Here is a 26,072-nt window from a genome sequence, read left to right as displayed (position 1 = left end):
ACTGAGAGATACAGGAGAAATCAAATGACTTGCCAATGTACAGTTTGCTACCCATTACTCCTCAAGTCAATTTCTCTATAAAAGGTTTTGTAATTTGGAAAATAGGATAGAGGATTACTCCAGTTCTAAACTGAAAATATTGTTGATGTGTAAGTAAATCAATATTAAATTTTAAAATGCTTTGATCCAAAACCTTAGTACAAAAAAACTCAGTCCAAAAAAAAAAAAAAACCCACTTAGTCTTTATCCACTCATATCCATGCAAGTATTAAATCAACCACCAGAATCATATATATTTTAGCCAATATTAAATCTTAGTGTTTTAAATCCCACTGCAAAACACAATGAAAGTTAAAATGAGGGAAATTTAGTGCTCTCTCAGTGCCAAAAATTGCACCATATCATCTAAATCAAAATGCATTTGTAACAATGCAACTCAAGGCCATCATTCAGTTCTAAGTTACTGTTTTCTGAAAGTAAATAAAATGGTTTGGAGCTCTCATTTAAATAGATTCTAGATTTGTGGTACAGTTTTGGCAATATTGAGTTTTCTTGGTACATCAATGTTACCATAATGGTTACAGAAGTCATGAACATAGCATTTGTGGTAACCAGTTTACAATTGAGAATCGAAAGATGCATTTTCAGGATCATAAATAAAGCTAAATACCCTCTTATTCAAAGGAAGGAATATCCAAAACCTGACCAATTGTACAAGGATCCCAATTAACTAAGACATTTCTTACTAGCATGCACGCCAGTATGTGATTACCCTACAATTGTGGAAGCAGGTCACTGTGGAATTACTATCTGCCTTAGGAAATGCCCTTTAAGTCACAGTGAGTTTCAATGATTCTTACTTTAAACGTGGCAAATCCACTTGAACATTAAGAAATACCCATAAATTTACTTATAAGACAGGTTTACCAAGAACACAATGCTAAATTGATTAAACTATTGAATTGATTGACCACAGAAGTTTCTAAAACATATTCTCATTTCTGAGACATTAAGTAATAATAGTTTTCTTTTTTTTTTTTTTTGCAAAAGGTGAGGTTGAGGCTGGCCTGGACAGCGTAGCCCAGGGAGGCTGGACCCCTCCATTCTTTTTTTTTTTTTTTTAACTTTACAATATTATATTGGTTTTGCCATACATTGACATGAATCCGTCACGGGTGTACATGAATAATAGTTTTCAATTCTTTTATTGTCCATATTCCTTTCTTCCTACATTTTGGTATGACTTCTGAGTTGCTTAGATGGGTTATTTTTGTGGTGTTTCATGGCCAAAAGTTTCTTCACCTTCCCAGGAATTAAAGCACAGTTTAAGAGTTTAAAAATGAATTTAATTCAATTCTCACCATTCCCATCATAATGGCCATATCAACCAAGTGGAAGAGTAAGTTGCTAGGAGTTCCTTCCAAATCCCAAATCTGTGAGTGCAAATTTGGTTCTTTCAGTTTAGCTAAATGAAACTAATGGATATCAATAATCTATATGTGGTATCCACAATAAATTAATACACTGTGAAGTGCACTAAATCAGGAGGTAGGAGACATCATAGGACTCTCATCTCTATTTACCTGTTCTTGTTTTATTCTTAACCTGTGAGAGCCCAGGATCTGAGTATGTCCATATGCTAATTTAGCCACTTGGTCATGGTGACCTTGGGCAAGGTACTCACCATTCCTTCTGCCACGAATTGCACATCAGTCATATTGACATAACTTGCAATAGTTGTGTTTGAATGCTAGGCATGTTCATTCATTCAAAGAGTTTTAAAACAATGTCTGGAACAGAAATCATTGTATAAATACTTTAAGTGTTTGTTTTACAAAGATTTTAAGACAAGTGCTTTTATAACAAATTCCAGACCAAGTTTCCCCTTCTCCTTACAATCTCACTTGAAGAGATTTATAATTTCTAGGGTCTTTAGACTTCTAAGAATGTGTCAGTTCAGTTCAGTCACTCAGTCATGTACGACTCTTTGTGACCCCATGGACTGCAGCATGCCAGGCTTCCCTGTCCATCACCAACTCTTGGAGCCTGCTCAAAGTCACATCCATTGAGTTGATGATGCCATCCAACCATCTCATACTCTGTCGTCCCCTTCTCCTCCTGCCTTCAATCTAAGAATGTGTACATTAATTCATTTTGATATTTGGCAAAACTAATACAGTTATGTAAAGTTTAAAAAATAAAATAAAATTAAAAAAAATAAAAATAAAAATATCCGAATAACTAAGCAGTCATCTTCAAACCTTATATCTTAATATTGCCCTCTCAAGCAATCAAAAGGTACTCTTACCTAGACTTGTATTTTTCACACTGGACATGTATGTAGAAGGAAATACCAAGGGAATATATGAAACCACAAAATGGCTGTCACACATCTATTAAAAGTATACTCTTAGAGGGGACATAAAGAACCAAATAACTAAATGATCTGAACAAAAGGAGCTATGAAGTAGAAAGTAGAAGTCACTACATGTTAAAATATTATAGAGATACTTCTGTAAAATAACTGGAGAATCTCTGTTCACAAGGACAAGAAGTGGGTCTTTTTAAACATTTATGTCTCTATGATTTGTGTGAATAAACTTAGATCACATATTTTACCCCACAACAGATTTTCCAACCTAGGGATCCGGCAAAGGGACTGAGAACCCACAGGGAATTTGACTTTGAAGACTAGTGGGATATGAATACAGAAGTTTCACAGAACTGAGGAAACAAGAACTCTTTGAGGGCACAAACAAAATCTTGTGTGCACCAGGACCCAGGAGAAAGGAGCAGTGATCCCACAGAGACTAAACCAGACTTGCTTATGACTGTTCAAGAGTCTCCAGCCAAGGCGTGGGTCAACAATGCCTTGCCACGGGGTCAGGGACACTGACTGAAGCAGTACCGGGAGGCACCACATGCTGGCCTAAGTCCCCTTGGAGGAGGTTGCCATTACCTCATAGTTTGGCCTCAGGCCAAACTACAGGGAGGGAACACAGCCCCACCCATCAGCAGAAAATCTAACTAAAGATTTACTGAGCATGGCCTTGCCCACCAGAGCAAGTCCCAGTTTTCCCCACAGCAAATTCCTCCCATCAGAAAGCTTCCACAAGCCTCTTATCCTCATTCGTCAGAGAGCAGACAGAATGAAAACCACACTCACAGAAAACTAACCAAACTGATCACATGGATCACAGCCTTGTCTAACTCAATGAAACTATGAGCCATGCCATGTTGGTGCACCCAAGACAGACGGGACAAAGTTGAGATTTCTGACAAAATGTGGTCCACTGGAGAAGGGAATGGCAAACCACTTAGACATTCTTGTCTTCAGAATCCCATGAACAGTTTGAAAAGGCAAAAAGATATGATACTGAAAGATGAACTCCTCAAGTTGGTAGGGGCCAAATATGCTACTGGAGAAAAGCAGAGAAAATGCTCCAGAAGGAATAAAGAGGCTGAGTCAAAGTGGAAACAATGCCCAGCTGGGGATGTGTCTGGTACTGAAAGAAAAGTCTGATGTTGTAAAGACCAATACTGCACAGAAATCTGGAATGTTAGGTCCATGTAACAAGGTAAATTGCAAGTGGTCCAAAGGAGATGGCAAGAGTGAACATCAATATTTTAGGAATTGGTGGAGGTTCATAACATTTTACAGGAAGCAGTGACAAGACGATCACCAAGAAAAACAAATGCAAAATGGCAAAATGGTTGTCTGAGGAGGCCTTAAAAATAACTAAGAAAAGAAAAGAAAAGAAGCTTAAAGCAAAGGAGAAAGAGGAAAGATATACCCATTTGAGAGCAGAGTCCCAGTGAATAGCAAGAGGAGATAAGAAACCCTGCTTCAGTGATCAATGCAAAGAAATAGAGGAAAACAATAGAATGAGAAAGATTAGAGATGTCTTCAAAAAAATTAGAGATACCAAAGGAACATTTCATGCAAAGAAGGGCACAATAAAGGACAGAAATGATATGGACCTAACAGAAGCAGAAGATATGAGGAAGAGGTGGCAAGAATATATAGAAGAACTATACAAAAAAGATCTTCATGATACAGACAATGACGAGGGTGTGATCACTCACCTAGAGCCTCCTGGAATGTGAAGCCAAGTGGGCCTTAGGAAGCATAATTACAAACAAAGCTAGTGGAGGTGATGGAATTCCAGTTGAATTATTCAAATTCTAAAAGATGATGCTGTGAAACTGCTGCACTCAATATGCCAGCAAATTTGGAAAACTCAGCAGTGGCCACAGAACTGGAAAAGGTCAGTTTTCATTCCAGTCCCAAAGAAAGGCAATGCCAAAGAATGCTCAAACTACCACACAATTGCACTCATCTCACACACTAGCAAAGTAATGCTTAAAATTCTCCAAGTCAGGCTTCAACAGTACGTGAACCATGAACTTCCAGATGTTCAAGGTGGATTTAGAAAAAGCAGACGAACCAGAGATCAAATTGCCAACAACCTTTGGATCATCGAAAAAGCAAGAGAGTTTCAGAAAAACATCTATTTCTGCTTTATTGACTATGCCAAAGCCTTTGACTGTGTGGATCACAATAAACTGTGGAAAATTCTGAAAGAGATTGGAATACCAGACCACCTGACCTGTCTCCTGAGAAATCTGTCTGCAGGTCAAGAAGCAACAGTTAGAACTGGACATGGAACAACAGGCTGGTTCCAAATAGGGAAAGGAGTATGTCAAGGCTGTATACTGTCACCCTGCTTATTTAACTTATATCCAGAGTACATCATGAGAAATGCCAGGCTGGATGAAACACAAGCTGGAATCAAGATTTCTAGGAGAAATATCAATAACCTCAGAAATGCAGATGACACCACCCTTATGGCAGAAAGCAAAGAGGAACTAAGGAGCCTCTTGATGAAAGTGAAATAGGAGAGTGAAAAAGTTGGCTTAAAACTCAACATTCAGAAAATTAAGATCATGGCATCTGTTCCCATCATTTCATGACAAATAGATGGGGAAACAATGGAAACAGTGAGAGACTTTATTTGGGGAGGTGGGGGGGGGCTCCAAAATCACTGCAGCTGGTGACTGCAGCCATGAAATTAAAAGACACTTGCTCCTTAGGAGAAAAGCTATGACCAACCTGGACAGCATATTCAAAAACAGAGACATTACTTTGCCAACAAAGGTCCATCTAGTCAAAGCTATGGTTTTTCCAGTAGTCATGTATGGATGTGAGAGTTGGACTATAAGGAAAGCTGAGCACTGAAGAACTGATGCTTTTGAACTGTGGTATCGGAGAAGACTCTTGAGAGTCCCTTGGACTGCAAAGAGATCCAACGAGTCCATCCTCAAGGAAATCAGTCCTGGATATTCACTGGAAGGACTGATGCTGAAGCTGAAACTCCAATACTTTGGCCACCTGATGTGAAGAACTGATTCATCTGAAAAGACCCTGATGCTGGGAAAGATTGAAGGCAGGAGGAGAAAGGGATGATAGAGGGTAAGATGGTTGGATGGCATCACCAACTCTATAGACATGAGTTTGAGTAAGCTCCAGGAACTGGAGATAGATAGGGAAGCCTGGCATGCTGCAGTCCACATAGTTGTAAATTATCAGACTTGATTGAGCAACTGCACTAAAATGGACCAGAATGGGTGAATTTAATTCTGGTAATCATTATGTCTGATACTGTGTGCAAGAATCCCTTAGAAGAATTGGAGTTGGCCTCATAGTCAACAAGAGTCCAAAATGCAGTAGTTGGATGTGATCTCAAAAATGACAGAATGATCTCTGTTCATTTCCAAGGCAAACCATTCAACATCACAGTAATCCAAGTCTATGCCCCAACCACTAATGCTGAAAAGGCTGAAGTTGAATGATTCTAGGAATACCTACAAGACCTTTTAGAACACCAAAAAAAAAAAAAAAAAAAGATGTTCTTTTCATCATATGGGACCTGAATGCAAAAGTAGAAAGTCAAGAGATACCTGGAAAACAGGCAAGGAGTATAAAATGAAGCAGGACAAAGGCTAACAGGGTTTGTCAAGAAAACACACTTGTCATAGCAAACACCCTCTTACAGCAACACAAGAGACAGCTCTACACATGGACATCAACCGATGGTCAATACTGAAATCAGATTGATTATATTCTTTGCAGCCAAAGATGGAGAAGCTCCATGCTGTTGCTGCTGCTGCTGCTGCTAAGTCGCTTCAGTCGTGTCCGACTTTGTGACCCCATAGACGGCAGCTCACCAGGCTCCCCCGTCCCTGAGATTCTCCAGGCAAGAACACTGGAATGGGTTGCCATTTCCTTCTCTCAATGCATGAAAGTGAAAAGTGGAGAAGCTCCATAGTGTTAGCAAAACAAGACCTAAAGCTTACTGCAACTCAGATCATGAACTCATTGACAATTCAGAATTAAACTGAAGAAAGTATGAAAAACCACTAGAGCATTCAGGTATGACCTAAATCATATCCCTTGTGTTTATACAGTAGAATAGACAAATAGATTCAAGGGATCAGACCAGATAGACAGAGTGCCTCAAGAACTATGGATGGAGGTTTGAAACACTGTACAGGAAGCAGTGATCAAAACCACCCCCAAGAAAGAGAAATGCATAAGGTAAAACGGTTGTCAAAGGAGGCCTTACAAATAGCTGAGAAAGGAAGGGAAGTGAAAGGCAAAGGAGAAAAGTGAAGATATACCCATCTGAATGCAGAGTTCCAAAGAATAGCAAAGAGAGATAACAAAGCCTTTCTAGGTGAATGATGCAAAGTAATAGAGGAAAACAACAGAATGGGAAAGACTATAGAGCTCTGCAAGAAAATTAGAGATACCAAGGGAAAATTTCATGCAAAGATGGGCACAATAAAGGACAGAATCGATATGGATCTAGCAGAAGCATAGGAGATTAAGAAGACGTGGCAGGAATACACAGAAGAACTATGCAAAAACGGTCTTAATGACCCACATAACCACAATGGTGTGATCACTCACCTACAGCCAGACATCCTGGAGTGTGAAGTCAAGTGGGCCTTAGGAAGCGTCAGTACGAACAAAGCTAGAGGAAGTGATGGAATTCCAGCTGAGCCATTTCAAATCCTAAAAAATGATGCTGTTGAGTGATGCACTCAATCAATATGCCAACAAATTTGGAAAACTCAGCAGTGGCCACAGGACAGGAAGAGGTCAGTTTTCATTCCAATCCCAAAGAAAGGCAATGCCAAAGAATGTTCAAACTACTGCACAATTGCATTCATTTCACATGCTAGCAAGGTAATGCTCAAAATCCTTCAAAATAGGCTTCAACAGTAGGTGAACTGAGAACTTCCAGATGCACAAGCTAGATTTCAAAAAGACAGAGGAACCAGAGATCAAATTGCCAACATCTCTTGGATCATAGAAAAAGAAAGAAAATTCCAGAAAAACATCTACTTCTGCTTCTCTGACTATGCAAAAGCCTTTAACTGTGTGGATCACGACAAACTATAGAAAATTCTTAAAGAGATGGGAATAGAAGACCACTTTACCTTTCTCCTGAGAAACCTGTATGCAGGTCAAGAAGCAACAGTTAGAACCAGACATGGAACAACAGCCTGGTTCCAAATTGGGAAAGGAGTACGTCTAGGCTGTATATTGTCACCCTGCCTATTAAACTTACATGCAGAGTACATCATGCAAAATGCTGGGCTGGATGAAGCATAATCTGGCATCAAGACTGCTGGGAGAAATCTCAATAACCTCAAATATGCAGATGTCATCACCCTATGGCAGAAAGTGAGGAGGAACTAAAGAGCCTCTTGTTGAAGGTGAAAGAGGAGAGTGAAAAAGCTGGCTTAGAACTCAACATTCAAAAAACTAAGATAATGGCATCCAGTCCCATCATTTCATGACAAATAGATGGGAAAGCAATGGAAACAGTGACAGACTTTATTTTCTTGGGCTCTAAAATCACTGTGGATGATGACCGCAACCATCAAAGTAAAAGATGCTTACCTCTTGGATGAAAAGCTATGAGAAACCTAGAGAGCATATTTAAAAGCAGAGACATTACTTTGCTGTAAAAGGTCCATATAGTCAGTTACTGTTTTCCCTGAATCATGTACCGATGTGAGATTTGGACCATAAAGAAGACTAAGTGCTGAAGAATTGATGCTTTTTGAATTGTGGTACAGGAGAAGACTTTTGAGAGCCTTGGGCTGCAAGGAGAGCAAACCAGTTAATCCTAAAGGGAATTAACCCTGAATATTCACTGGAAGGACTGATGCTAAAGCTGAAGCTCCTCCAATGCTTTGGCCTCCAGATGCAAAGAGCTGACTCATTAGAAAAAACCCTGATGCTGGGGAAGACTGAAGGCAAGAGAAGAAGGGGATGACAAAGGATGAGATGGTTGGATGGATGGCATCACCAACTCAATGGACATGAGTTTGAGCAAGCTCCAAGAGATGGTGAAGGACAGGGAAGTCTGGGTGTGCTACAGTCCATGGGGTTACAAAAGTCGGACACAACTGAGAGACTGAACAACAATAATGGATTCTACCACTGACCTGGCTGTTGACTTGTTTTCAGTCAACTCTGTCACTGAAGGCTGAGAAATTCCAGCTATCATTCTTGACAATCTGCTTCTTCATTTGACAGGTTCTTCTTTAAGGTTGCCATTAGATAGCTAGGGCTTCCCTAGTAGCTCAGCTGGTAAAGAATTGACCTGAAATGCAGGAGACTTGGATTTGATTCCTGGGTTGGGAAAATCCCCTGGAGAAGGGAACGGCTATCCACTCCAGCATTCTTGCCTGGAGAATTCAATGGACAGAGGAGCCTGGCAGGCTACAGTCCACGGGGTTGCAAAAAGTCAGACATGACTGAGCAACTTTCACTTAGATAGCTAAGACATACAAATTTATTATGACTAAAGACTTAATCACATAAGTTCTTATAAAGCTGTATGAAAGTTGTATATATGAGTGAAAAAATTACTAATAAAACTATGTACATCTGTATTTGCAGGGTGGTTCAATGTAAAACACTGTTTTTGTCACCACACTGAAAGCAAAAGTACCTTTAAAAAACCTGAAACAAAAAATCATCCATAGAATTCATCTCACTTACATAGTTGTCTGGCAGTGTAAACATCTGAACACAGATGAGCTTTTCTCACACTATAACACATACGAATATTGTATGCAATATAATTATATTAAAACAAACACATAGTAGGCCGTTTAAAAAGAAATCCTAGTTTCCTGAACTATGGAATTATAAATTATTGAATTATAAATCAAACCTAGAGTGCTAAACAGAAGAGAGAGCTCAAGGGAGTTTCAACACATGTGGAGTTTCTAAGGTCTGAGGCTTGGAATCCTGCTGCTTACATGGATACAGGAGATGAGAAACACGGCAGGGAGAGCATCTTTAATGGAGCCTGAAAATGTACTTTCTCCTTGAAAAGAAAACACAATCACTGAGCCATATCTAGGGAGGGATTTTAAAAACTAAAATAAAATAAAAAGCAGAGAAATAAAAATTCCAGGAAGGAATCAAGTAATTGCAAAAGGATAGCAAATAACAGGGACAAATACTAAACCACTTCAAGAGCCAAGGTTCTGCAACATCAGAACAGTACCATGTAACTCAAGAAGAACACTAAAGTCCAGTTAACTTGTTATTTTCTACAAGGTTATCAAGACACAGAGCAGACAAATGATAAATAACACAGAGCATGAGAATCAGTCGCATGATTTTAACAATAAAAGTCAAAACACACACACACACACACACACACATATATATACATACACTTACTTACACTTGTATACATGCATTTGAGCCAGAGTTACTTTGTTCAGATCAACCTTACAAACTCAGAACAGATATGTCTCTGATTCGCCTACGTGTGCTGTGTGTGCTGTGGCTCAGTTGTGTCTAACTCTTTTCAACCCCATGGACTATGCCCACCAGGCTCCTCTGGCCATGGGATTTTCCAGGCAAGGATACTGGAGTGGGTTGCCATTTCCTCCTCCAGGAAATCTTCCTAACCCAGGCATCAAACCTGGGTTTCCTGTATTGCAGGCTGATTCTTTACCACTGAGTCACCAGAAAAGCCCATGATTTGCCTATGCTACACGCTAAGTCACTTCAGTCGTATCCAACTCTGCAACCCTATGGACTACAGCCTGGCAGGCTCCTCTGTCTATAGGATTTTTCAGGCAAGAATACTGGAATGGATGGCCATATGTATTCATAAATGTTTGCTGAATGAGAAAATAAATATTCGCTATAATTTTTAAAAATAAGTAAATATAAGGGGGAATTAATATACTTGATAAAAAAAAAAGGAAAAATAAGATTAAGGAAAGCGGAGTTAAGGCATTCTTGGGTTATTTTATTGTTCCAGAGAAGAGTCAAAAAGGAAATTAAACTTAGGCTTCTTAATTCAAATACAAATGTTTAACTCTCATATCACTAGAGAAAAATTCAAGGCAAGAAGACATGACAAGAGGGGCAGGCAAATAGAAACTGCAAAATAAAATGGTTGAATCTATTCCAAGTATATTCAGTCAGTTCAGTTCAGTTGCTCAGTTGTGTCTGACTCTTTGCGACTCCATGAATCACAGCACGCCAGGCCTCCCTGTCCATCACCAACTCCCGGAGTTCACTCAGACTCACGTCCATCGAGTCAGTGATGCCATCCAGCCATCTCATCCTCTGTCATCCCCTTCTCCTCCTGCCCCCAATCCCTCCCAGCATCAGAGTCTTTTCCAATGAGTCAACTCTTCGCATGAGGTGGCCAAAGTACTGGAGTTTCAGCTTTAGCATCATTCCTTCCAAAGAAATCCCAGGGCTGAACTCCTTTAGAATGGACTGGCTGGATATCCTTGCAGTCCAAGGGACTCTCAAGAGTCTTCTCCAACACCACAGTTCAAAAGCATCAATTCTTCGGCACTCAGCCTTCTTTACAGTCCAATTCTCACATCCATACATGACCACAGAAAAAACCATAGCCTTGATTAGATGAACGTTTGTTGGCAAAGTAATGTCTCTGCTTTTGAATATGCTGTCTAGGTTGGTCATAACTTTCCTTCCAAGGAGTAAGCGTCTTAATTTCATGACTGCAGTCACCATCTGCAGTGATTTTGGAGCCCAAGAAAATAAAGTCTGACACTGTTTCCACTCTTTCCCCATCTATTTCTCAGGAAGTGATGGGACCGGATGCCATGATCTTCATTTTCTGAATGTTGAGCTTTATGCCAACTTTTTCACTCTCCACTTTCACTTTCATCAAGAGGCTTTTGAGTTCCTCTTCACTTTCTGCCATAAGGGTGGTGTTATCTGCATATTTGAGGTTATTGATATTTCTCCTGGAAATCTTGATTCCAGCTTGTGCTTCTTCCAGTCCAGCGTTTCTCATGATGTACTCTGCATATAAGTTAAATAAGCAGGGTGACAATATTCAGCCTTGACGGACTCCTTTTCCTATTTGGAACCAGTCTGTTAAAAAATCAATCATACATATTGAAATTACATAATTTCAGCCTAGGTTTTAAAAAATCCACACATATTATTTGACAAGAGTATTCCAAAAATGAATAGGAAACATCATAATTAAACTAGGGTGAGGAAATTAAAGAGAAACTATAAGAAATAGAAAAGAGAAAACTAATGTTTTACTTTGCATACAAAATGATTTTCTGAATAAATAATGCAAAGCTATCTATAGAAAAGGGCAAAGGTAACCATGAAAGGCAAAAATAACCAAGAAAATTTTAAAGAAGAAGTAAAATAAGAGTGACTTGCCCTACCAAGTATCAAATTTCATTGTGAGGCAAAAGTAAAATCTAAAGTATGGTAATAATTGATGTTTTATACAAATAAGTCTGAGTAGGGAATGCAGAAAAATACACATATATCCCTTAGAACTTGGTATATTAAGAGGTAGCATCATAAGTCAGGAGGGAAAGGACAGGACAGAAAATAAGTGGCTAAAGAAATTAACTAGCTATAGGGGAAAAAGGGGATTCCTACTGCATATCATCCATAAAGTAAATTTCAAATGATCTAAATACAAATCTAAATATGAAAAACACAACGTTAAAGATTTTTAAAGAAACTATAAGAACACATTTATTATGTTAGTATGCAAAGCATTTCTTTAATGCCACACAAACTGAGATTCATATAGAAATATTTTGAAAATTACAATGTCTAATATATAGCAGGTACTTTCTCCATACTGCTATAGAAGCAGGTGTTATTGTTATTCCCATTGTACAGTGAGACCCAGAGAGGCTGAGTTGCCCAAGATCTTAAGACTTATATTTAACAAGGACTTGATCCAAAGCCCAAGTATTTGAAATCATTTTATTTTGTCCATTTGATTTCATAAAATGAAGACCTTCAGGATACCACAAACTTAATTTAAACAAGCCAGGAAGTGAGAAAAGATTGTCAACCTCAACCTACAAATGGTTATTATTGAAAAACACTAAAAATCAATTAAAAAAAAAAAAACCTCCTGTGAAGGTAATGAGATACAGTAAAAATAATCAAAGATATGCAAATTAGAACTATAATGATACACCCATTTGCATCCACTGGATTGGCAAAAGTTTTAAAGTAATAAAACTAAGCATGTGTGAAGAAGTAAAGAAAAGACACTTTTAGAAATCCATTTTCAATGTGTGAGTGGTAAAATAATGATTTTACCACTTCTCTGAAATAACCTATATGTCTAAATTATTCTATACTTCAGTAGGTTTTTTGTTTTGGGGGTTTTTTTAGGTTTTTATTTTATTTTGGAGTATAGTTAACAATGTTGTGTTAGTTTCAGGAATATAGCAAAGTGAATTCAGTTATAAATATACATGAATCTATTCTTTTCCTATTTAGGTTGTTATATAATATTGCGCAAAGTTCTCTGTGCTATATAGGAGGTCCTTGTTGGTTATTCATTTTAAATATAATAGTGTGTACATATCAATCCTTAACTCCCAATTTAGTTTTAAAAAGAAAGACCAGAAAGAAAAAGAGAAAACAGTAAGCCAACGCATGCATGCATGCTCAGTCACAACTGACTCTTTGCAACCTAATGGACTGCAGCCCACCAGGCTCCTCCGTGCATGGAATTCTCCAGACAAAAATACTGGAATGGGTTTCCATTTCCTTCTCCAGGGGATCTTCCCAACCCAGGGATAGAACCTGCATCTCCTGAGTCTCCTGCATTGGCAGGCAGATTCTTAACCACCTACCACCTGGGAAACTCCAAAGCTGCTGCTGCTGCTGCTAAGTTTAGTCGTGTCCAACTCTCTACGACCCCATAGACGGCAGCCCACCAGGCTCCTCTGTCCACGGAATTCTCCAGGCAAGAGTACTGGAGTGGGGTCCCATTTCCTTCTTCGGTGGGAAGCTCCAATAAGAGGTAATAAAATTGAAGCAACCCTTTTGAAGTAATGCGGCATGTAGTAACAGTAAAGATGTCGCTTTTTACAGCCTTAAGAAATTTAGGATATTTCTTACACAAGGAGACATATACAAGGATTTTTGTTAGATCACTAATAATAAAAAATTTTTGGAAGTAAAGTCTATCAACACAAGGAAAGAGTAAAAATTTGGTTTACCACACAGTGGAATGCTATATACATGACAGTTGAAAAGAATGTGTAGTCAACATAATTTCATCCAGAGCACATAATGTGGAGTAAAAAGACTGTAGGAAAATGAGTATGATATATCTGCATTAGTCTATACACAAAATATACTCTATATTTGTAAAGACTCATAGCTTTATGATAAAAAAAATATAAAAACTAAAAATACGGTCAGGAGAAAGACAAGCAGCTTCAGGATGGTCACTATATGTGGGAAGACAGGGCAAGAAGATGAGTAACTGACTAACACTTTCACACTTTTTTCAATTTTACACTTAAATAAATAAATAAAAGCTTTGAGGCATTCTTTTGAATATTTGCAAAAAAAAAAAAAAGAAATGGGTCTAGGTGAAATAAAAGGGGGGCCTCTACCTTATCTCTGATGCTTTGTCCTTTAAGCACAAATGGTCTGAAGCAAATATGACCCACAATGTTAGTAGGCATTTAAGATATGTCTTATAGTGGAATGATGGTTTTTATCATTCTCTGAAATATCTGAAGCTTAGTTTTCAAAAAAGAGGTGCAAAGGAGAAGAGAAAATAGTAAGCTCCAGTAAGAGGGCTGTATTAAATGATTTTTAAAAGTTATAAGAAAGACATTTAAACCACCTATGAAGTTAGAAAAGGAGAATGAATAAATGGCATGTCCTTCAGGTAACTCTCTACAAATATAATTTTTATTTTTCTTGAAAGAGATCTTTTGATTAATATCAGACATCAGGTATCCTATAGTTTTATTTTCTGACAAAGAAGTATCAGACCAGATCAGATCAGATCAGTTGCTCAGTCTTGTCCGATTCTTTATGACCCCATGAATCACAGCACGCCAGGCCTCCCTGTCCATCACCAACTCCCGGAGTTCACCCAGACTAACGTCCATCAAGTCAGTGATGCCATCCAGCCATCTCATCCTCTGTCATCCCCTTCTCCTCCTGCCCCCAATCCCCCCCAGCATCAGAGTCTTTTCCAATGAGCCAACTCTTCGCATGAGGTGGCCAAAGTACTGGAGTTTCAGCTTTAGCATCATTCCTTCTAAAGAAATCCCAGGGCTGATCTCCTTCAGAATGGACTGGTTGGATCTCCTTGCAGTCCAAGGGACTCTCAGGAGTCTTCTCCAACACAACAGTTCAAAAGCATCAATTCTTCGGCGCTCAGCCTTCTTCACAGTCCAACTCTCACATCCATACATGACCACAGGAAAAACCATAGCCTTGACTAGATGAACCTTTGTTGGCAAAGTAATGTCTCTGCTTTTGAATATGCTATCTAGGTTGGTCATAACTTTCCTTCCAAGGAGTGAGCGTCTTTTAATTTCATGGCTGCAGTCACCTGTAGTGACCACTACAGTCATCTGTAGTGACTTTGGGGCCCCCCAAAATAAAGTCTGACACTGTTTCCACTGTTTCCCCATCTATTTCCCATGAAGTGGTGGGACCAGATGCCATGATCTTCGTTCTCTGAATGTTAAGCTTTAAGCCAACTTTTTCACTCTCCTCTTTCACCTTTATCAAGAGGCTTTTGAGTTCCTCTTCACTTTCTGCCATAAAAGTGGTGTCACCTGCATATCTGAGGTTATTGATATTTCTCCCAGCAATCTTGATTCTAGCTTGTGTTTCTTCCAGTCCCGCATTTCTCATGATGTACTCTGCATATAAGTTAAATAAACAGGGTGACAATATACAGCCTTGACGTACTCCTTTTCCTATTTGGAACTAGTCTGTTGTTCCATGTCCAGTTCTAACTGTTGCTTCCTGATCTGCATACAAATTTCTCAAGAGGCAGATCAGGTGGTCTGGTATTCCCATCTCTTTCAGAATTCTCTACAGTTTATTGTGATCCACACAGTCAAAGGCTTTGGCATAGTCAATAAAGCAGAAATAGATGTATTTCTGGAACTCTCTTGCTTTTTCCATGATCCAGCGGATGTTGGCAATTTGATCTCTGGTTCCTCTGCCTTTTCTAAAACCAGCTTGAACATCAAGAAGTTCACGGTTCACATATTGCTGAAGCCTGGCTTGGAGAATTTTGAGCATGACTTTACTAGTGTGTGAGATGAGTACAATTGTGCGGTAGTTTGAGCATTCTTTGGCATTGCCTTTCTTTGGGATTGGAATGAAAACTGACCTTTTCCAGTCCTGTGGTCACTGCTAAGATCAGATTGATTATATTCTTTGCAGCCAAAGATGGAGAAGCTCTATACAGTCAGCAAAAACAAGACCAGGAGCTGACTGTGGCTCAGACCATGAACTCCTTATTGCCAAATTCAGACTTAAATTGAAGAAAGTAGGGAAAACCACTAGACCATTCAGATATGACCTAAATCAAATCCCTTATGATTATACAGTGGAAGTGAGAAATAGATTTAAGGGACTAGATCTGATAGATAGAGTGCCTGATGAACTATGGATGGAGGTTCATGACATTGTACAGGAGACAGGGATCAAGATCATTCCCATGGAAAAGAAATGCAAAAAAGCAAAATGGCTGTTGGGGAGGCCTTACAAATAGCTGTGAAAAGAAGAGAAACGAAAAGCAAAGGAGAAAAGGAAAGATATAAACATCTGAATGCAGAGTTACAAAGAATAGCAAGAAGAGATAAGAATGCCTTCTTTAGCGATCAATGCAAAGAAATAGAGGAAAACAACAGAATGGGAAAGACTAGGGATCTCTTCAAGAAAATCAGAGATACCAAAGGAACATTTCATGCAAAGATGAGCTCAATAAAGGACAGAAATGGTATGGACCTAACAGAAGCAGAAGATGTTAAGAAGAGATGGCAAGAATACACAGAAGAACTGTACAAAAAAGATCTTCATGACCCAGATAATCACGATGGTGTGATCACCGACCTAGAGCCAGACATCCTGGAATGTGAAGTCAAGTGGGCCTTAGAAAGCATCACTACGAACAAAGCTAGTGGAGGTGATGGAATTCCAGTTGAGCTATTCCAAATCTTGAAAGATGATGCTGTGAAAGTGCTGCACTCAATATGCCAGCAAATTTGGAAAACTCAGCAGTGGCCACAAAGAAGTATAGAATCTGCCAGTTAAAGGGAGATTCCTATGCTTTAAGAGAGAGCATGTTGAGATTCTCTCATAAAATAAAGACTAAAAGGTACATAGCCTTCCATCCTCATCAAAGACAACACTCTCAGAAATAATCTAAAGTTAATTTTAAGCCATGCAACAATGGAAAATAAAGCATTCAATGTTTTAACTGACAGAATATAGGTAATTAACTTTAGCCTATAATTCCATAAAAATTGATGTTATCAAACTATCATTGTAGCCATTCTTTCAAATGAACAATCTGAAGAAAATCTGATCAAAGAAATTTGAAAGTAATAATTATTTTAAAATATTTTTTTAAATATGGGAACAGAATTAGTATTTTATTCTAGAATATCTACCTTTAAACAAGTTTAAGTTCTCAGATACTCCTTCACACAAATTAACTGTAAAAATGCATTCTCAGATTTTAAAATATCTAGTGAGCCTATTGGATAGCAGCCAATTAACTTTTTAAGGATATATACTAAATATGATGGGGCTTCCGAGGTGGCCCAAGTGGTAAAGAATCCCCCTGCCAATTCAGGAGATGTAAGAGATGCAGGTTCAACCCCTGGATTGAGAAGAGAATTCCATGCACAGAAGAGCCTGGCAGTCTACAGTCCATGGGGTCGACTGAGCAACTGAGCATCATCATCATCATCACTAAGTATAATGGTCTGTGTTTACATTTTGGAAAAGTTGATCTTAGGATATACTTAAGATAATTTATTTTTTAAGTTACTCCAGGTTCATGTTAATAAACCTTGCTGTCAACGTATATTAGGAAAATTACCTCTTGACCTCTAAAATGTAGACAATGAAGAGAGGAGGAAAACTTGTATTCAGTTCAGCTATAAGCTGGAGCAAGTCATTTGGGTAAAAGAGAAGTGGAACTACAACACAGACATATTTAACCCACTGGAAAATATTGCTTTGTTCATCAAAGGTCTCTTCCAACCTATACTATCCATCATTGCAGCACTATGGTGCAGGCTCTTTTAAGAATCACTAACCATTGTTCTGTAAAACTCAGAAAGTCTAGCCTAGTGTTAATCAAAGTATTCCAGGACCACAAGCACCAGAAATATCTAGAGAGCTTTTCAAAAATACTGATTCTTCAGCATAACACCAAATCTACTGAATAAGAGTCTTTATAGAACTTGGGCTGCAGTCCATGGGGTTGCATGAGTGAACACAACTTAGCAACTAAACCACCATTATTCTTTGTGCTATTATGTCACATATTTCACTTCCACATGTTATAATTTTTTAAATATATTATTATTAGTGTTCCTTTGTCAGTTATATTTTAAAGACTTTCTAAAATATGTAGCCAAAATCTTTCATGTGTGTGTGTGCTCAGCATGTCAGACTCTTTTGCAACCCCATGAACAGGAGTCCATCAGGCTTCTCTGTCCATGGAGTTTCCCAGGCAACAATACTGGAGTTGGTTGTCATTTCTGCCTCTAGGGGATAGTCCTGAGCCCAAAGAATGGGAGGAAGTAAATGGAAGTATATATTTTTTAAGGTTCTTTCAATATATGTGAAGTGTTATAATTATTTAATGATAGACTTTGATAAGTTAAATGTATATGAAGTAATCATTAAAGCAACCAATAAAGAAACAAAATAGTTTACATAATAAGCACAGGGTGATGATAAAATAGAATCACGTGTAAAAAATTTATATTTATATATACTTATATATATTTTTATATTTAAATATTAAAATCTTTTATATTTAGACACATTTATCATTCCAGTGATTTTTCAGTCCAACATGATACAAATTTCAATTTGTTATCACTTTTTGTCTGAAGAACTGCCTTAAACATCTCTTATAGTACAGGCCTGATGGCAATGAGTTCCCTTTGTTTTTATTTATCTGAACGAGTTTTTGTTTTTTTCTTAATTTCTGGAAGATATTTTGCAGCATATACAATTCGAAGATGATAAATTTTTCTTCATTCAATGCCTTGCCATGTTGTTCTACTGTCCCCTCACTTGCATCTTTCATAACAATATTTGTTCCATGTGTATAAAAGCCTTTTTTTTCTGTCTATTCAAAAACTTGTCTCTATCACTGTTTTTTAGATATTTGTTTATGATTTGATGTGATTTTCTTCATATATTTTCTTCTTGGAGTTCACTGAACTTTTTGAATCTCTGGTTTTACAGTATTCAAGAAATTTGGGGAAAATTTGGCCATTATTTATTCTATTACCATTTATGTTCTCCTATCAATTCCTCTGGGTCTTTAATAACAAATGTGTTAGAACAATTCAATATTGTCCCACAAGTCAATTCTGCACTTTTTTTTTTCCAGTTTTTTTTCTTGTATTTTATTTTGTATATTTTCCATTGCTATATATTCCATTTGAAAGAACTTTTTTTGCAATATTGTCCCACAAGTCAATTCTGCACTTTTTTTTCCAGTTTTTTTCTTGTATTTTATTTTGTATATTTTCCATTGCTACATACTCCATTTGAAAGAACTTATTTTCCATTGCTATATATTCCATTTGAAAGAACTTTTTTTTGAACCAGATATTCATTAAAGTATTTGAGAGTATTTATTATTTCAAATATATTCTTCACCTCTAGAGAATTCATTTTGTTTTTTTTTAATACCTCTGTTTTTCACTTCTTAATGTTCATTTTTCCTTTACCTTCTTGACTATATGGAATATATAATAGCTGTTTTTACATCCTTTTCAGTAATTTCTGTCATCAGCATCATTTCTGGGTCGATTTCTATTGATAACCTCTTCTAATTCTTATGAATCATATTTCCCAGGTTATTTATAAACGAGTAATATTTTACTGGGTTTAAGGAATTATGGATTTTATTTGTAGGGATTTTGTTGTATTTCTTTAAATATTGAGTAGCTTTATTTGGGGATGCAAGTAACTTTGATTCTAACTTTGGAGGTTTGCTTTTAATCTTTTTTTAAGAGCAAGTACAGAAAAGTCTTTGAGTACAATTCTATTCTATCATTAAGGCAATACATTTCTGAGAATTCTACTCAATATTCTATGTATTAGATGTTTCCAGTTTGGCGGGTGCCAACCTGGATTATTCCCAGCCTCAAGTGAGCTCCAGAAATTGCTTTACCTACTTTTGGAAAATTCTTAAAGAGATGGGAATACCAGACCACCTGACCTGTCTCCTGAGAATTCTATATGCAGGTCAAGAAGCAGCAGGTAGAACTGGACGTGGAACAACAGACTGGTTCCAAATCAGGAAAGGAGTACATCAAGGCTGTATATTGTCACCCTGCTTATTTAACTTATATGCAGAGTACATCATGCAAAATGCTGGGCTGGACAAAGCACAAGCTGGAATCAAGACTGTCAGGAGAAACATCAATAACCTCAGGTACAAATATCACAGCACCCTTATGGCAGAAAGCAAAGAACTAAGTGCCTCTTGATGAAAGTGAAAGAGGAGAGTGAAAAAGCTGACTTTAAAACTCAACATTCAGAAAACTAAGATCATGGCATCTGGTCCCATCACTTCATGGCAAATAGATGAGGAAACAATGGAAATAGTGATAGACTTTATTTGGGGAGGCTCCAAAATCACTGCAGATGGTGACTGCAGCCATGAAATTAAAAGATGCTTGCTCCTTGGAAGAAAAGCTATGACCAACCTAGACAGCATATTCAAAAGAAGAGACATTACTTTGCCAACAAAATTCTGTCTTAGTCAAAGCTACGGTTTTTCCAGTAGTCATGTATGGATGTGAGAGTTGGACTATAAGGAAAGCTGAGCACTGAAGAACTGATGCTTTTGAACTGTGGTTGTTGGAGAAGACTCTTGAGAGTCCCCTGGACTGCAAGAAGATCCAACCAGTCTATCCTCAAGGAAATCAGTCCTGAACATTCATTGGAAGTACTGATACTGGAGCTGAAGCTCCAATACTTTGGCCACCTGATGCAAAAAATCACTGGAAAAAACCCTGACGCTGAGAAAGGTTGAAGGCAGGAGGAGAAGGGAACGTCAGAGGATGAGATGGTTGGATGGCATCACCAACCCTATGGACATAAGTTTGAGTAAACCCCGGGATTTGGTGATGGACAGGGAAGCCTGGCATGCTGCAGTCCATTGGGTCGCAAACAGTCAGATGCGACTGAGTGATTGAACTGACTGAACTCTTTCCTATCAGTTCATTTCTTAGTTTCATGTACTTCCCTTACATGTATACGCAGGGCAGTACTCAGCCAGAGCCTCAAAGGGATCCCATGCAGATATCTGGAGTCTGTGTCCATGCTGTATACTCATATCTCACATCTGGTATTTTGCCCTCAAATCCTAGGTGACTTGGTCTCCTCAAACTCTGTCTTCTCAACTTCACAAGGCCTCAGCATTGTTGAGGTTTCTCTTCACTACACCACCTCTTGGAAACTCTAGGCCATGAGCTAGAGCAGCTGTAGGAATCATATACTTGTTTTCCTTCCCCCACAAATCGATGTTCTGTGTTACCTTTTGGCCATTGCCTGAAAACTGATGTTTCACAAGTATCTTGTATGATTTTCAGTTGTTTAATGTGAGAGAATAAATCTGGTCCCATTATGCCATCATAGAAGAAAAATAAGTCTACTGTGTTATTTTTTCTATGTAAGTTATCAAATGTTTATAAAAAGTTTAACGTTAAATTTTAATCCTTTTATGTTTTAAGTTCTTTCAATATACAATGAATTTTCAAATAAAACTTGGTAGAAAAATAAGTGTATTTTGTAGCTTGTTGTCATTGTATATTTTCATGTCTTAATATGTAATGAAATTGTTAAACAAAATTATCTCATTTGGAATCAAGTGTTCTTCATTCATAGTTTTCATTTTCAACCAAAATTGAGTCTTTAAAATTCCAAAGATATTTTCAGTAATTTTATTTTCATAAAAAGCAAGAAAAATGGGACATCATGCAGATTTTTACAAAGAACTCCTCTATGTAGCATTACATTTTAAACATTCCATATCTACTAGAAACTCTTCAAAGGTCTCATATTATTTCATTAATTACAGTATATGCAATGGCTCTATGTTGTATCCCTCTGTTTTTGGTTCTTCACGAATAAGAAATAAAATAATTCCCCATTCATCTCAGAGCCTAAGAGAAGGATAAGCTAAATACCATCAAATGCAAGGCATAGCTTAAAAGGAGCTTTTTGTGAAGACAGGTTTATTTTCAAATATAACTACACATCGGCTTGGGACTTCTCTGTCAATCAGTGAGACTAAAGAGACAGCAATACAATTTCCAGTTTCTTTCAACAGAATATAAAATAAAACCTACTTGTGGTGTCCTATTCAAAACATGATCATCTAATTCATACTTGCTTATTTCACCGTTTTTTGTTTTCATTTTGGGTGTGTTTTTTTTTTTTTTTTTAAGCAAGCATGAAAGATTTTCTTTGTCCAGAAAACTGGAATGAATCCACTGAGTCAACCAAAAAATTGAAAAAAAGAATTGAACTGAGGCAGACCCAAGATAATTGATCCCTGGATTTTAAATCCCCACAGCTCAATCTAGGTCAGCTAAGCCTTAATCTTTCATTTACAGAGTAAGTGCTTTTGAAACACATGTACTAAGAAAAGATTCTCTGGCAAAGAATGGCGTGTTCAGTGGTTGAGTAATATGCTATAATGACATTTTGATTGTGTGCTACACAAAACTATTATGTCATTATGAAAACACAAGGTAACATTTGTCAAATCTAAGAGAAGGAGAAATTTCAAAGTTGCACCTATAATTACTGTAGTGTGAATTTTAAAATACTTTCATTTTTTTCTCCCAGAACCAGATTTTAAAAGTGGACGTGTGTCTCTTCCAAGGTTTTGGATTAAATTAGAGGGCACAAACTTTTTTTTTTTTTTCTTGTTCAAAAGAAAGAAAAGGGAACAACTTCTCAATTAGGACAGAATTCAGATATAGACTACTGACAATGGCTCCAAAACTGTTATTTGCTACTTCCAGTGATTATCAAATCCTGTGATATGGGTCTTAACTAAAATTACAGGAGGCTCATGGCATTTGGGTAACTGACATTTCCAACTTAAACTATTAGTAAGAAATTTTTTTAAATTTCTAAAATTCTATGATATTAAAGATTATTTTCCTGAGTTAAAAATTTGAATCATGTGGATTCAGAGGCTGGTGTGGTACAGACTTGCTGTCCATCCAAAGTATCGATACCTTACTATAATGCACTGACTTAAAAGTTCTGTTTGTCTCCTTTCCCAATGTTTTAAATAAGTCCTGTGATGTGAAAAAAAAACCATTGCGGCAGAAAATCCCAAAGAATGCCAAGAGCTAATCTTGTTGATAGAAATGAAAAGAAAATGGAGCAGTTTTTAAAAGCAACAGTTCCTTAGCCAGAAAATAAAGATTAAAGATAAATGAGAGTACATAAATAAAATATGATGGTTGTATAAATGAGTTCACCATACATTCTGTGCAAAAAGAAGAAAGTCTAATTAAGGAAACTACTTTAGCAATTACTTCTAGTATAAAAAGTTATAATTAAATGAGATAAAGCTATAAAAGAAAACTCATGATGTGAGGCTACGTATGTTGTTGTTTAATTAGTAAGTCATGTTCGACTCTTTTGCAACCCCATGGACTGCAGCCCACCAGGCTCCTCTGTCAATGGGATTTCCCAGGCAAGAATACTGGAGTGGGTTGCTATTTCCCTCTCCAAGGGATCTTCCCAACCCAGGATCAAACCCAAGTCTCCTGCATTGGCAGGCAGATTCTTTACCACTGAGTCACCAGGAAGATTACATATAGGCCACACATAATTCTAAATGGAAATGTAATTGAGGAAAAAGCCAGAAGCCCATATAAGCACCATATAAAATAGCAGGTGCCACAGGCACTTATATAGTTCAGACATAAAGAGCTGGAGCCTGTTCAATACAGTTAAGATTAGCTTGATGCAGAAATAAAATGTCTTTGCTTACATGAATCTATCCAGTGCTTAATCCCTGAACCATCAACATCCAGAGTTACAATTCTAACTATGCATACTCAGGTATAACCACGGTTAATGTTTCCTCAGAAGTGATGCAGTGTGGGGGTCTACTGTATTGAGATTTATTATAAAAGCATTTATAAATGACGTTAGCACTTTATTTATAGAATCTCTATGCATCTGAGTAGGATTCTTATATTTTTCCGCTTTATACTGCTGAAAATATATTTTCATTACTTTTTTATATTATGGAGGCAATTATATATATATATATTAATGATACTTTCAGATTTTTATTCACTAAAGATGACAGGTTAAGTTCTGTGGAAATAGCTAAGTTTTATGGCACACTTTTCCTAAAGTTTAAAAATAATTTTTAAATAAGATTTTAATATTTACAGCTATACATACATTAAGTATTCAAGTCCTAAACTTTATATGGAGAGTAAGAAAAATTAATGTATATCAAGATTTCATTTTTATGATTAAAAAACAGTTTTGAAGAAATACAGCAAAATAATCAAAATAAAGACAATACCATTCAAATGTGATCAGTTTTACAGAAAGTTGAGGGAGATATGCTACCTCTGTCTCAACACCAGGGTACATTAACACCTAGACAGCTATCAGGGTAATGTCAAATAATAGCTTGTTGATGAGCATCAGTTGTGCAACACATGTAGCCCAGATGTCAACTGGCACCCACTTACGTCTTAAGATCGCAACTAGATTATTTGAGCACTCACTCATTCCATGTCCTGTAGATGAGTAATACCTTCCCAAACCTCTGGTCTAGCTGAGCAGCTGTTTCCACTGAATGAACTCAGTTTGGGATTATGTGAACATTCTGAGTGGTCTGTCCCTGTCTACACTTCCTCAACCCAGATGGGATACTCAGAACATTCTGTAATTTCTAGCAAATCAAAACAAGAACTACTCATTAAAAACATGAACTGTATACTTTACTGAAGACAGTGAAGCAGTTGCCTCAGAGGAGGTTAAAGTTCATACTACAAGCATGTGTGCGCATGCTCAGTTGTGTCTGACTCTTTGCAACCCAATGGACTGTGGCCCACCAGGCTCCTCTGCCCATGGAATTCTCCAGGCAAGAATACTGGAGTGAGTTGCCATTTCCTTCTCCCTGGGATTTTCCCCACCCAGGGGTCAAACCCCTATCTCCTGCAACTCCTGCATTGGCAGGTGGATTCTTTAGCACTGAGCCACCTGGGCAGTTCCATTATAATCATGTAAACAACTTCAAATAGAAAATTAGATACAACTATTTTTTAAATGATCTAAGAAAGCATTCTGTCAAATGTTTCTCTCTTTTCTAAAACCATGTGAGATCTTGAAATTTAGAAATGTGGAAATGATTCAGCTGAATGATACTTATGTGGGCTGTGGTTTCAATCAGATAGTAACAGAAATTGCCCACAGGTGGGGCCTAGCCATACATCCATGTGTCTTTATAAAGTTTTAAGAGTTTCTCCACACGGTCTGTGCATATAGGCTAGTTTAGACCTCCTCACGGCATGGCAGCCTCTGGGAAATGGAGATGCTTACACAGTAGCTAAGGGTTTCACTGCAAGTGTTTTAGGCTACACCTTTCAGGACTAGCCTCAGAAGTCACCGAGTGTTGCTTCAGTATAGTCACAAGTCTAAGCAGGTTCAATATGAAAGGATACAGACACACCTCACAAAATCACAATGTAAAGCTAAAATATTGAATGGGAGATGTTGTGGCCATCTTTGGAAAATATGATCTGCCACATATGTTTATTTACCTTATATTTTTACCCCATTTTTCTAGCTTATAACATTAGAAAGTAACATATATAAATTCATTAACTTCACATTTTATTACTATTTTAATATAGTTCTTTAGTCACTAATGGAAATGTATAAAGATCCATAATCAAACAGAAATGTGTGTATTCTACAAAATTAATAGCATCATCAACATTTCTACCAGATAAGATTCATACAGCTGCTAGAGCTTTAGTTAAAGACATGTCAATGACACTGAAGGTATAGAATCTAGAACCAAATCTCCTGGAAGATGATGAGCTGAGTTCCATTGTGAGCAGAGTTCCACTGTGAGCACTATGTCCTGAGAAAGATATTTAAACCTTCTGGGCCTTATGGTTTGATCATCTATTAACTGTCTTTTTAAAATCTTACAAGGTTATAATGTTTTATTTTTCTTTGTATGGTAGGTAACATTCTCTTTTATGGATGAGTCAATAAAAATCAAGGAGATAAAGTATACATCCAAAGTCTAAAATCAGTGTCAAAGTTAAGAACAAACCTCAGCTCCAAGTTCACTATTCTCAACCATATAAACTAGTTTATCAATACAACACAATACCTATAGGTGAATGTAATATTTTATCTAGAATACAATTAGAGTGGCTACAAAACTGAATGC

The 26,072-nt window shown here is 37.3% G+C and overlaps 1 long non-coding RNA gene across 4 annotated transcripts in view; it reads right to left on the bottom strand.

The window, feature by feature from the left end:
* LOC123334672 overlaps positions 1-26,072 on the bottom strand; it is a 568,274-nt gene that overhangs the window by 470,911 nt on the left and 71,291 nt on the right. For all 4 annotated transcript variants that reach the window (XR_006641308.1, XR_006641306.1, XR_006641309.1 and 1 more), the window contains 2 exons: positions 8,524-8,681; positions 1,685-1,790 (listed from right to left, as the gene is read on the bottom strand). This is a non-coding gene — a long non-coding RNA (uncharacterized LOC123334672). The remainder of the gene's footprint in view (positions 1-1,684; positions 1,791-8,523; positions 8,682-26,072) is intronic.

The sequence above is a fragment of the Bubalus bubalis genome, chromosome 8, assembly GCF_019923935.1.
Source record: "Bubalus bubalis isolate 160015118507 breed Murrah chromosome 8, NDDB_SH_1, whole genome shotgun sequence".
NCBI classification, from domain to species: domain Eukaryota; kingdom Metazoa; phylum Chordata; class Mammalia; order Artiodactyla; family Bovidae; genus Bubalus; species Bubalus bubalis.
The sequence above is the reverse complement of the archived record's forward strand: the minus strand, read 5'-3'. Positions and strand labels throughout refer to the sequence as shown.